The following is a 10,667-nucleotide window of genomic DNA, read 5'->3' on the forward strand; positions in this document are numbered from 1 at the left end:
ACATACTTAGGTTAGGTCCAGTACATCACACTCTCTTAGTGCGCGAGGCCCTACCTTGATAAAGCCCACTGGTCCCATATCATTGTCCTCCCACCCAGGGATGTGCAGCTTCAGGTTCAGTGTGAGCTATGATCAGGACGAGACTACCGAGAACACAAATGGACTTTCTAGGGGCAGATGACATTTATAATGTCAGCCAAGGATTTGGTTTACTGTAAAACAATCTCTCACTTTACTCGCTTGAACTTTTCTTTAGCAGGATCCAGCACTATGCTTAATTTAATAACATGAGTGCATATTACATCTGATGCTCTCCAGTCCCCAAGTGCACTCAAATCAGTACTGAAAGTTGGCAGGTATAAAAGCATACCACAGTAGCCTCTTCAAAACTGGCCATTGCAGATGTCAAAATGTATCTTATTTATTATTAACTTTCATAGTTCAGTTGTCGTGTATTATCATAGAAAATTAGCACAATTGGCTACTTTAAATGATGCCGAGGGCCTTAAAATATATACATTTCTATTTTAGTTGCTTAAAAGCTTTTTGTTTGGTTTGGTTTGGTGTTTGTTTGTTTGTTTTGCTCTGTCTTGTCTTTTGACATGATCTCGCTTGCAGCCTGGGCTAGCCTCAAGCTTACGGCATGCCTCTGCTACAGTCTCCTGAGTGTTAGGATCATACTCACGAGTCACCATGCCTAGCTCTAGGATTTTAATTTTTGAATATTGTGTACTTTCAAAAGGTTTTTCCCTCAAAGCTTTTGGGGGTCACTTGGTCCCCTGCTAGGGAATCAGGGAGTAGCTTCTACCAGGTTCTCATTTCTCTTTGTAGATTAAGGGACCCATTTGTCACACTAGAAATGAGGTCTCTCCTCTGTCCCTTGGTTTACAGTGTCCAATGGGCTCTTTGATCTTGTAGGCAGTTGTTAATTTTATGGGCTACACAATTCAAAGTGTCAGGTGGCTGTGAAGTGCTTGTTCAGGAAAAGAAACCAGAGCAGCTGCCTTGGGCCCACTGGCCCCCTTGACACGCCTCTCCAGGGATGCTTCAGAAGGCCTGAGAGTCCAGACAAATATTTGCTCAGTCAAGTTGCATTTTCTAAGACTATTGATAGGCTCAAGTAGAATTTACCTTCACAGTCCCCGAGAGACTCATGCATCCGCACTCATGCATCCCGGCTTCCCAACTTTACCTTCAAAGTCCCCAAGAGACTCATGCATTCTGCTTCCTGACTGAAAAGGGAAAAATTGGCCATCGGATCCGTTGGTCCTTGAGTTGCTTTCTCTATACCCCAGAGAACAGAGACACTCCTCCTGGCTGTGTGCAGTAGGTGGATACGAAGGGAAAATCTCACACATACATAGTTCATACTGTAGCTCGAGCAGCCCAGAAGGCCTGGCTGTTCCTACATCCACATGCTCAGTCTCAAGAAGGGAGAGATGGAGGGGACATTCTAAGGGCCATCCAGTGGACACCAAATTCTGCCCTTCTTAGTCCACAATCTGTTTGCTGTTATTACTCTCAGGGTTGGCTTAACTCACCTGCAGGGGAAGGGAAAGAGCTTTGAGTGACACTGTTGGCAACAATTGGACTGATAGGACCCTGAGCAGAGATGGTTGGGAACAAAAAGGAAAGGAATTAGAATCAGCAGAGTTGGCCTCATCCCCCAGATGCCTCTTTGAGATGAGGACCAGGTGGAAGAAGGATGGATCTCCAACTACGGACACAAGAAAAAGATGGGAAAGTGTGTCAGAGAGCAGGGATAGAGGCTTGACTTTGGAAGGAGACTAGAGAGAAAGGGATGACATTTGGCAAGCATCTACTGTGTGCACCAATGAATTTGACATCTTTTTAAAAATTTCCTCAACAGCTCATCAAGAATTAAACTTTCTCCATTTGCTGGTGAGAAAATGGAGGCCTTTAGACATACATCTTGCCCAATGTCACGTGAGTGGTAGACAATAGAGCCAGAAATCATAGTCAGGAATGTCCAATTGTCAAGTCCCTGTTTCCTGCATGGTAACAGTGCGGCTGGGGTCCTCTCCCATGGTCAGGTAATGGGTTCTTCACTTCAGTGATGGATGCCCTGCCATTCAGTATGAGGAACTGGCTCTTTGAATGGACTGCATGACTGTTCACTTCTCAATTTCAAGGGGATTCCTTTAGCTCATGGTTTAGACTCCTGTTCTTCACAAGGGGACGAAACCCAGGGATTGGCAAACTAACTACTGACCAGGAGTCAATTTGATTGCTCTACAGGGACTCCAAAGATAATTTAGGGGAAAAGTTGATCTAGTCGGAATTGGAACTTTTGTCCATGGGAGACTCCTGGAAGGAGAGTGCCATGTGGTTTGGTCAAGGGTGGACTAAGATGCAGACGTGAGCATCAAATGAGGACTGAATGCCTTCCTATCATCTTAGTGCTGGGGTCTCACAGTCTGTATGAAAAGTTGCTACCCACAGAGCATGCCTGGTCCTCACCACGCTGCAAAGGGCAACATGTGGGAGCAAACTGGGAGGACATGCTCCAAGGGACACTTCTCAGGGGTCTCTCGCAGCTGAAACATTGAGGCCCACAAGTGTCCTAGGAAGTATATCAAGATTATGCTTTGACAAGACCTACAGAAGATGGGGGTGGGTGGTCAGGGAAGGGAGTGAAGACATTCCCAATACTTCATCATGGATAGGGAAGGGGTTCATGAAGCCACCTCCCCTAAGGAGCTCTTGCCAGTTAGTGCTTGGTGCAGCAAAAGCAGTCATTTTCTTCAGAGGTGTAGTCTGCTAAATGTCTGCTTTCTAGTAAGCAACTTTCTACCCAGATTCATGCTAGAGACCCTAATTAAACTTGGTGGATCTCAACAGAAGAGGAAGAGGAGGAGGAGGAGGAGGAGGAGGAGAGCTGAACAGTTAGAGACGGGAAAAGACGATCCCTTTTGCTTAGAAGAGGAAACAGTTCAGTAGTAATGGGAGTATCATGAGAGAAGATAATGAAAATGAGCAAATACATCAAATATATTATGAACTAAAATGATGCTTCTGGCCTGGGGGAGACCTGGGCATTGGCATAGGTACCAGGGCTCAGGTGCCAGGAAAAGAACTACCCTAGTGCCCAAGTTCTTGGAGAGATCCTGAGGACTGGTTCTCAGATCTGCTCAGTGATGAGGTACTTGGTTAGCTGTAACCTAACATGCCTTCCAGGACAGCAGCCACAGAACAGGGGTAAGGGACTATGGCTTGAGTTGTCTACATTTTCTCTCGCTTACCGGCTTTTAGGTTTGCACCAAGTGTGCGTCTGGCTTTCTTGGAGCAGAAAGGCACACGGCTTTATCTGGACGTTTCTAACCAACATTTCACTGGACACCTTCAGGTGTCAAAATGAAGCCGAATTAACCTTCCCACCCTGCTCACACACAATAATCACTACCACATTCCAGTGTTTATGTACACTGCTGGGTTGCCATCTGAGAAGGTCGTAATCGAACAGTTGAAAAAGTACACGCTGCCTCCGGTCTGTCACTGGCCAGTGTCTGCGTCCTAATGACACGCGCCATTATTAAAGCAAATCTGACCCTTTACAGGAACCACCACTCACAGGCCACATCCACATTCTCTAATGGCCTTGTGAGAACGCATTCCACAATGACTGCGGTCCTGGGAGAAAGTGTTTTCCAAGGAAAACCAGTGTGGTGTGGCTTGATGTCTCCTGGGCTTAATTTCCCCTGTCAGATCACATCTTGAGCTCCTAAGGGGATTTCAGATTATGAATCAAGGGCAAAGACTTTCTTAGTTGGAAGAAAAATCAACAGCTAAGACATTTTCTGTGCACACACTCAGAAACACCTTGGAGAACATGAAATTCACAATAAGCACTTGTGGCCAGCTTTTCCCTGTGCTGAACCTCGGCATCAGACTGTCCATCACTGGACAGCAGCAAGGTCTCTGGTTCTGCCAACTCTGTCCTGCTGCCTCATTAAGTGACCAGGACATTTCTGAGTCTTCCATTGCCCTCCCTACCTTTCAGGCCTCTCTACTTACTTCTTGACTTTCTTCCCAAGGAGGTACTTGTGTTAATCTCCTGGTAGTCCTGCAGGATGAAATCAGAGGGCTGATGAGATGGCTTAGTGGATAAGATCACTTCCTGGGTGAGCATGAGGACTTGACTTCGAATCCCCAGAACCCATGAAAAAAAGCCAGATGTGGCTGTATGTGTATTTGTAACCCTAGCACTGTGGGGTGTGGCAAGGCAAGAGGAGTTTGTGCTGGCCACCAGCCTAACTCCAGGTTCAGTGAGAAACCCTGTCACAACGAGATAGGGAGAATGATAGATCAAGACACCTACTGTCCTCCTTTGGCTTCCATATTTGCATAGCTGTATACAGACACATACGAGTACACGTGCCTCACACATGTGTGCACGCACACACACATACATGCACACGAACACACATATGCACATGCACACATATATATCACACGCATACCTACATCACACACAGCTATCAAGGCACAGAAGCACACACGCATACACACAGACATTGAAAAACTAAAAGGAAAGCATAGCATATGTGTCTGTTGGGTGAGGGACTGAGTAGTTTCCCTATGCAGAACTTCATCATTCCTAAAGAGATGGCAGCAAGATGGACCCTTGCCTGGTACATTCAACTCTGCTTGGGCAGCTTAACATTCTCCTGCTTTCTCGTGATGCAGGACTCTGGAGGATGCTTGGATCTGGCTGTCCTCTGGGTAGAATGCTAAAGAAAATGTGACTTTCATCTCCAGATTCCAGTAAATGAACACCAGAGATGTGTTTGCTCCACAGGAGCTAGGTTGCCTCCCCAGACTCGGGAGTTGTCTTCTGGACGTCTTCTCTAGAAAACCCAAGACTTCGGTGGGCATTGCAGAGGACTCAGGAAGTGAGGGCTTATAAAAGGCATCTATCTAGGAGCTTGGGATGGCTCAGTGGATGATGAACATAAGCATGAGAACTTGAGTTTGCGGACTTCGGAGACCACATAGGTGATGGGTAGGCCTGGTGGCCACCCGGTAACTCCTGTACTCAGGAGGTCGGAAGCAGGGGATCTCTAGAGAAAGATGTCAAGTGAGACTAGATGGTGTACGTGCTCTGGGTGCAATGAAGAGATTCTGCCTCAATAAATAGAGTGGAGTATGCCTCCCCATGAATGTACACACATGTGCTTCCACTCATGCAAATGCACACATGCAAAAAAAAAAAAAAGCTTAGGTCTTGGGGCTCTGTGTTCTTGAGTTGAATAAGGTCGTTATCATAAAAGAGGCTTGATTGTCTCAGAAGTGGCTTTTGTTATTAAAGCCATTGCTTTCTCACAACCCCTCCCCCCCCCCCCGCCTCTGAGCAGAGATAGGAAACTTTGCATTGGACTTCCCAGACATTTTATGTGAGTATCTTTGCCAATCCCGATCCCACACATATGAATCAACCATTTCAAGAACACATAAGAGGTATTTTGGTATTGTCTATTCTTCCTCCCTCCCTACTCCAGGCTAGTCTGTTCTGTCTTCGTTTTCAAGAACTGGTCCAACCTTTCCATGCTGATCTCAGACCAGCTCACCGGAGACCTATCATCTGTGAAACAGTAGTTTAAACATTCTCTCCTGTCCCAGAAGGGATCAGAGGATAAAGATTGGCAAGAAACCTGCCCTGCCTCTGCAGGGTCTAAGAGCAGCTTCTTATTTGTTCTTCCTGGCATGGCCCTGTCCTCACTGAGCCCAGCCCTGGTACAATCGTCCCATTTCACAGATGAGAAATTTGTCACTAAAAGGGTAAAGACTATGACTGAAGTCACGGCTGCAATAGGATTTGAGCCTAAATCAGGCTAACCCAAGCTAGAGCTGCTCCCCATGGCTGATACACTCCCTCCCCTCTATTTAGCCTCTGTAAGGAACCCTTGATGGAAGAGATTCATAGACATCACCCATAGCCTGCGGAGACCCAACTCTGACTATGAGAAATAGTTTCACAGCACTGTGTTGGGAGGCTAGGAACCCCGACAAGGGGCTATGCTTCTTAGGTCCAATCCTACAAGTGGACGTTCTGTCACATGATGTCTATCTGGAGAGCTTTGAATGACACTCGATCGAACTTCTTCCTTGATTGTCCAAGTCATAATTGCTGAGGCTGGGGAATCAGAAAAATACTGGAAGAAGACACTTTTCAATATTTGCTTTACTTACACATTTTAGTTATTTTAAGATTTATTTTAGCTGGGCGGTGGTGGTGCACACCTTTAATCCCAGCACTTGGGAGGCAGAGGCAGGCGAATTTCTGAGTTCAAGACCAGCCTAGTCTACAAAATCAGTTCCAGGACAGCCAGGGCTACACAGAAGAAACCCTGTCTCGAAAAAACCAAAACCAAAACCAGAAAACCAACCAAACAAAAAAGATTTATTTTATGCTCAATTATATGCGTGTGTGTGTGTGTGTGTGTGTGTGTGTGTGTGTGTGTGTAGGTGTATGTGAATGTGAGTGCAATGCTGGTGGAGGCCAGAAGAGGGCTCTGGATCCACTAGAGCTGGAGTTACAGGCAGGCAGTTATGAGCTATCTGAAGGGGGTGCAAGAGCTGACCTCCAGTCCTCTCCACATCTCTCTGGCCCATCTCACAGCGACTTTTCTTTTATGCAATGAAATTTCTAGTTTGGTCTTCCAGCTATTTGAGTTGTTGTTTAATGTTGTGACGAAGCTTGAAAATGTTCAACAGAACTGAATGGCCTCATGCATCAGGATCCCCTTTCCCTACCCTTATAATGCCTGCCCAAGGTTGTTTCTAGCTAGTATTACACATGGCAGACACTGACAAGCCACTCTAAACACAGAATCTGCAGGTGCATGTCTTGACAGTTGTTTCAAATGGGTCCAATACTGTCAGTAAGAAAGTAGAGAAGATAGCTATGGTTTGTCCCAGAAGAAATGTGTATTCACAGATTGGCCTTTGTCCTCAGACACTGTCTGTACTCACTGGGTCCTGGGCTTTTTATCACGGGCCTCCTGAGGCTGGCTGTTGATTTTCTCCACAGACAAAGCAGCAATGATCAACAATATTGATCTTCCTAAGAGGTCCTAGAGGGAAGTGTGGCTAGCACCTTTGCAGATGAGTGACTAGGCGATCAACTCAGCTTGAGGTATCTGTGAGCTGAAGGTGGACCTCAGAGAGAGCAGCTCTTTTGCACCTCAGGGAGATCACAGCAAAAGCCAAGATATCAGAGGCAAGGCCTGTGCTGCGAAGAGGAGCCGGGAAGGACCCTAATCAGGCTTGGCAAGATCAAAGACACACACACTTCTCTTAACCTTTATGTATTCCTATTTGTTTTCTCATTCAGCAATTCACAGACTAATTTGACTGAGGTAGGACTGAACCTCCCAGGAGCTGTACGGAGCTTGTAATAATGAAGTTGTCCCCTCGTAACTGCCGGAGAAGCATATGGTGACCCGTCACACAGAGACACATAGGATAATTGCTCTGAGAAAGAATCTGTGCTGGAGAATCCAAGAACTCCCAGGGAGAAGGCTATTTACTGATACCCAACAGAAGAGCCTCTGTTATCCAGGCAGGCAGAAAGAGGCCCCCCCAGAGACGGCAGAACTGTGTAGCCAGACTCTAATCAGAGGAGCAGGCCCCAGGCCAGAGCCAGTGCATTGCTTATTCATAAATAAACTTGTATTAGAACCCAGCCAAACCCGCTTGGCCATACACTGTTGGTGGAGGTTTCACACCGTGGCAGCAGAGTCGGAGAACTGAGGCCTACTTTGCAGGCCTCAGAGAAAAATGTCACCAATCCTGTTTCTAGAGAAAGGGGACAAGGACATTAAGGCCTGTGAAGGAGGGTTGGCAGTTCAGAGAGAGGAGAAAGGAGGCCATGAGGGAGGTTGAACCTCTTCTGAGCACAGGGGAGGGCCAGGGGAGGCTATGAGCAGACCTACTATAGGGTCAGATTTGTGTGTTTAAAAGATGGGACTGGGAGGAGCAGGAGCAGGGGTAGGGGTGGGCTGGGATTAGGATGTAAAGTGAATAAAAGAAGAAAAGATGACAGTTGTCATGTAAAAGTCCTAAGGCTCAGCTCTAGGCAGCTCTCCCTCAGCTGTTTATTGTCAGCATCTAGCAAACTCTCACCAAGCGAACCGATAGCCAAAGCTGAAGAAGAGTCAAGTGGCATTCCCACTGAGCAGGCACACACCTGTGCGGTGCCCCTCTCCTCATTTTGTATTTTTATGTCAAGATATTTCTTCTCAGAAGGCATTTAAGCCAAACCAAAAAAACCCAACAAAACAAAATAAAACAAAACAAAATGCTCTCAAACACTTGTACTTCTGCTTTCAACAGTGATGTTCCTTTTAGTGGTGACATTGAATTTTCATATTTGAGAGCAAAGAAAATTAGCTCCACAGAAGGAAGGGGCTGTAATGGAGATTTTGGATGAGAATTGTCCATCTGCTTCCCTGGGTCTCTAGCTTGCAGCCTGCAGACCTGAGAACTCTTTGGGCCTTCCTTATCATTGAGTGAGACAACTAATTCCTTGTGATAAATCTATACACACACACACACACACACACACACACAAGCACACACGCGTGCACACACATAGTTCTGTTTCCCTGCAAAACCTTGACTAACTGGACACAATGCAGAGTTCTCCTGAGGAGCAGAACCAAATGAATTTAGAACCACAGAGAAGAGGTTGTGATTTATGGGGCTCATATATATTATATATATATATATATATATATAATAGAGTATATAGAATATATAGAGTATAGAGGATCTGCAAGCCAGAGGACCAGGGAAGCTGGTGGCAGAGAGTGGGTAAGGCTCAAGTCCTGAATCTCTGGTGCACCATGAACGGAATCCTCAGTATAACCTCAAGGGCCTCCCAATCATCTTGAGGTTTTTGTCTTAGCTAGTGTTACTACTGCTGTGATAAAACATCCTGACCAAAAGCACACTGAGGAAGAACGGGTTTATTTGGCTTATGCTTAAGAACATATTGAGCTGTTCATCACTGAAGAAAGTCAGGGCAAGAACTCAAACAGGACAGGAACCTGGAGACAGGAGCTGATACAGAGACCATGGAGGGATGCTGCTTACTGTCTTGCTTATCCTGTCTTGCTCAGCCTGCTTTCTTATAGAACCCACGGCCGCCAGCCCAGGTATGGCACCACCCATAATGGGCTAACCCCCCCCACCATTAATCACTAATTAAGAAAAATGTCCTATAGGCTTGCCTATAATCCTATTTTATGGAGGCATTTTTTCAATTGAGGAATCATTCCCTAGGATGACTCTAGCTTGTATCAAGTTGACATTAAACTAGCCAGTACAAGTCTCAAGGTCAGAGACTTTGGAGTCCCAATGCTCCTGGACAGGAGATGATATCCAGCTCAAGGATGGAGACCATGCATTCTTTTTATCTGCCTCTTTTCCACCTGGGCTCTCAACTTGTCAGATGGAGCCAGCCAAAGTGGGGAGATGGGTCTCCCTTTCTTTGCTTGTTAACTTAGATGCCAGTCTCCCCTGGAAATACCGTCACAAACATGTCCAGAAATAACATTTTAACAGGTGTATAGACTTCTTTAACACAACCAAGATGCAAGTTTACCATCACATAGAGTCCACTTATTTATTTTCATGATATTTCATATTGAAGAGAAACTTCATATCTGCTTAAAGTTGAACATGACATATATCATCGCTCACAACCTCTGGCCCTTAAATCTGTTTCCTCTTCCTCAACATTCCCTGGATAATTTTTTTTTTGAAGAGGATTCAGTATAGCTGTTACACTTAGGGCTGAGAATTCTGCAGTTTCTTGTTCTCTGCACCTTGGCCAGTTTGAGGGTCTCTATGTCAGTCACCATCTACTACAAACAGAAGCTTCTCTGATGACGGGTGCTGATACACTTATCTATGGGTATAATCATAAACTATTAGGGGTCAGTTTAATATAGTATGCCTGTTTATGAGCATAACAATAGTGTGATCTCCCTTTGGTCATATATGACTTACCTAACCACAGATCCATAGCCCAGTAATGGTGCCAGGTACAGGTTTTATTTTGTGGAGTGGACTTTAAATCCAGCCAGAGGGTGGTTGGTTACTCCCACGGTGTTGGTACCTGTATCACACCAGTGCGCATGCCTTTTGAAGCCAGTCACTCTTACGCTCATGTGGTTCACAGATGGGTACGGTTGATGCCTATTTTTCTCTTGCAGGGGCATTCACGATATTGTGACAGCTAGCTAGTGGAGAGGAAGAAATTATGTCTTCTGCACATGGTAGGGCAGCTAGGTGCACATATGAACTCACAGCGGTTGGCACAGCATACACAAGATCTGTTAAGCCCAAGCCAGACCACATTCTAGCATGAAGAGAGGAGCTGGGCATGCCCACCCCTGGCTGAGGAACCTATTGGCAATTGTTAGCTGCTGGGAAAAGAAGGGTCAGTTTTCTCTAAGAGTATATATACCCCTGCCTCAGTGGGAGGTTACAAACCCAGGAATATTCATAGAGCACAAATTTGCTGGGGAGGCACAAATGTGGTGGGGAGGGGAGCAGGAGAATTAGGGCCGTGTCTTAGTTAAGTTTTCACTGCTGTGATAAGCACCATGACCAAAAGCAACTTTGGGAAGAAAGGGTTT

The sequence above is a fragment of the Mus caroli genome, chromosome 1 (genome assembly GCF_900094665.2).
Source record: "Mus caroli chromosome 1, CAROLI_EIJ_v1.1, whole genome shotgun sequence".
Lineage (NCBI taxonomy): Eukaryota > Metazoa > Chordata > Mammalia > Rodentia > Muridae > Mus > Mus caroli.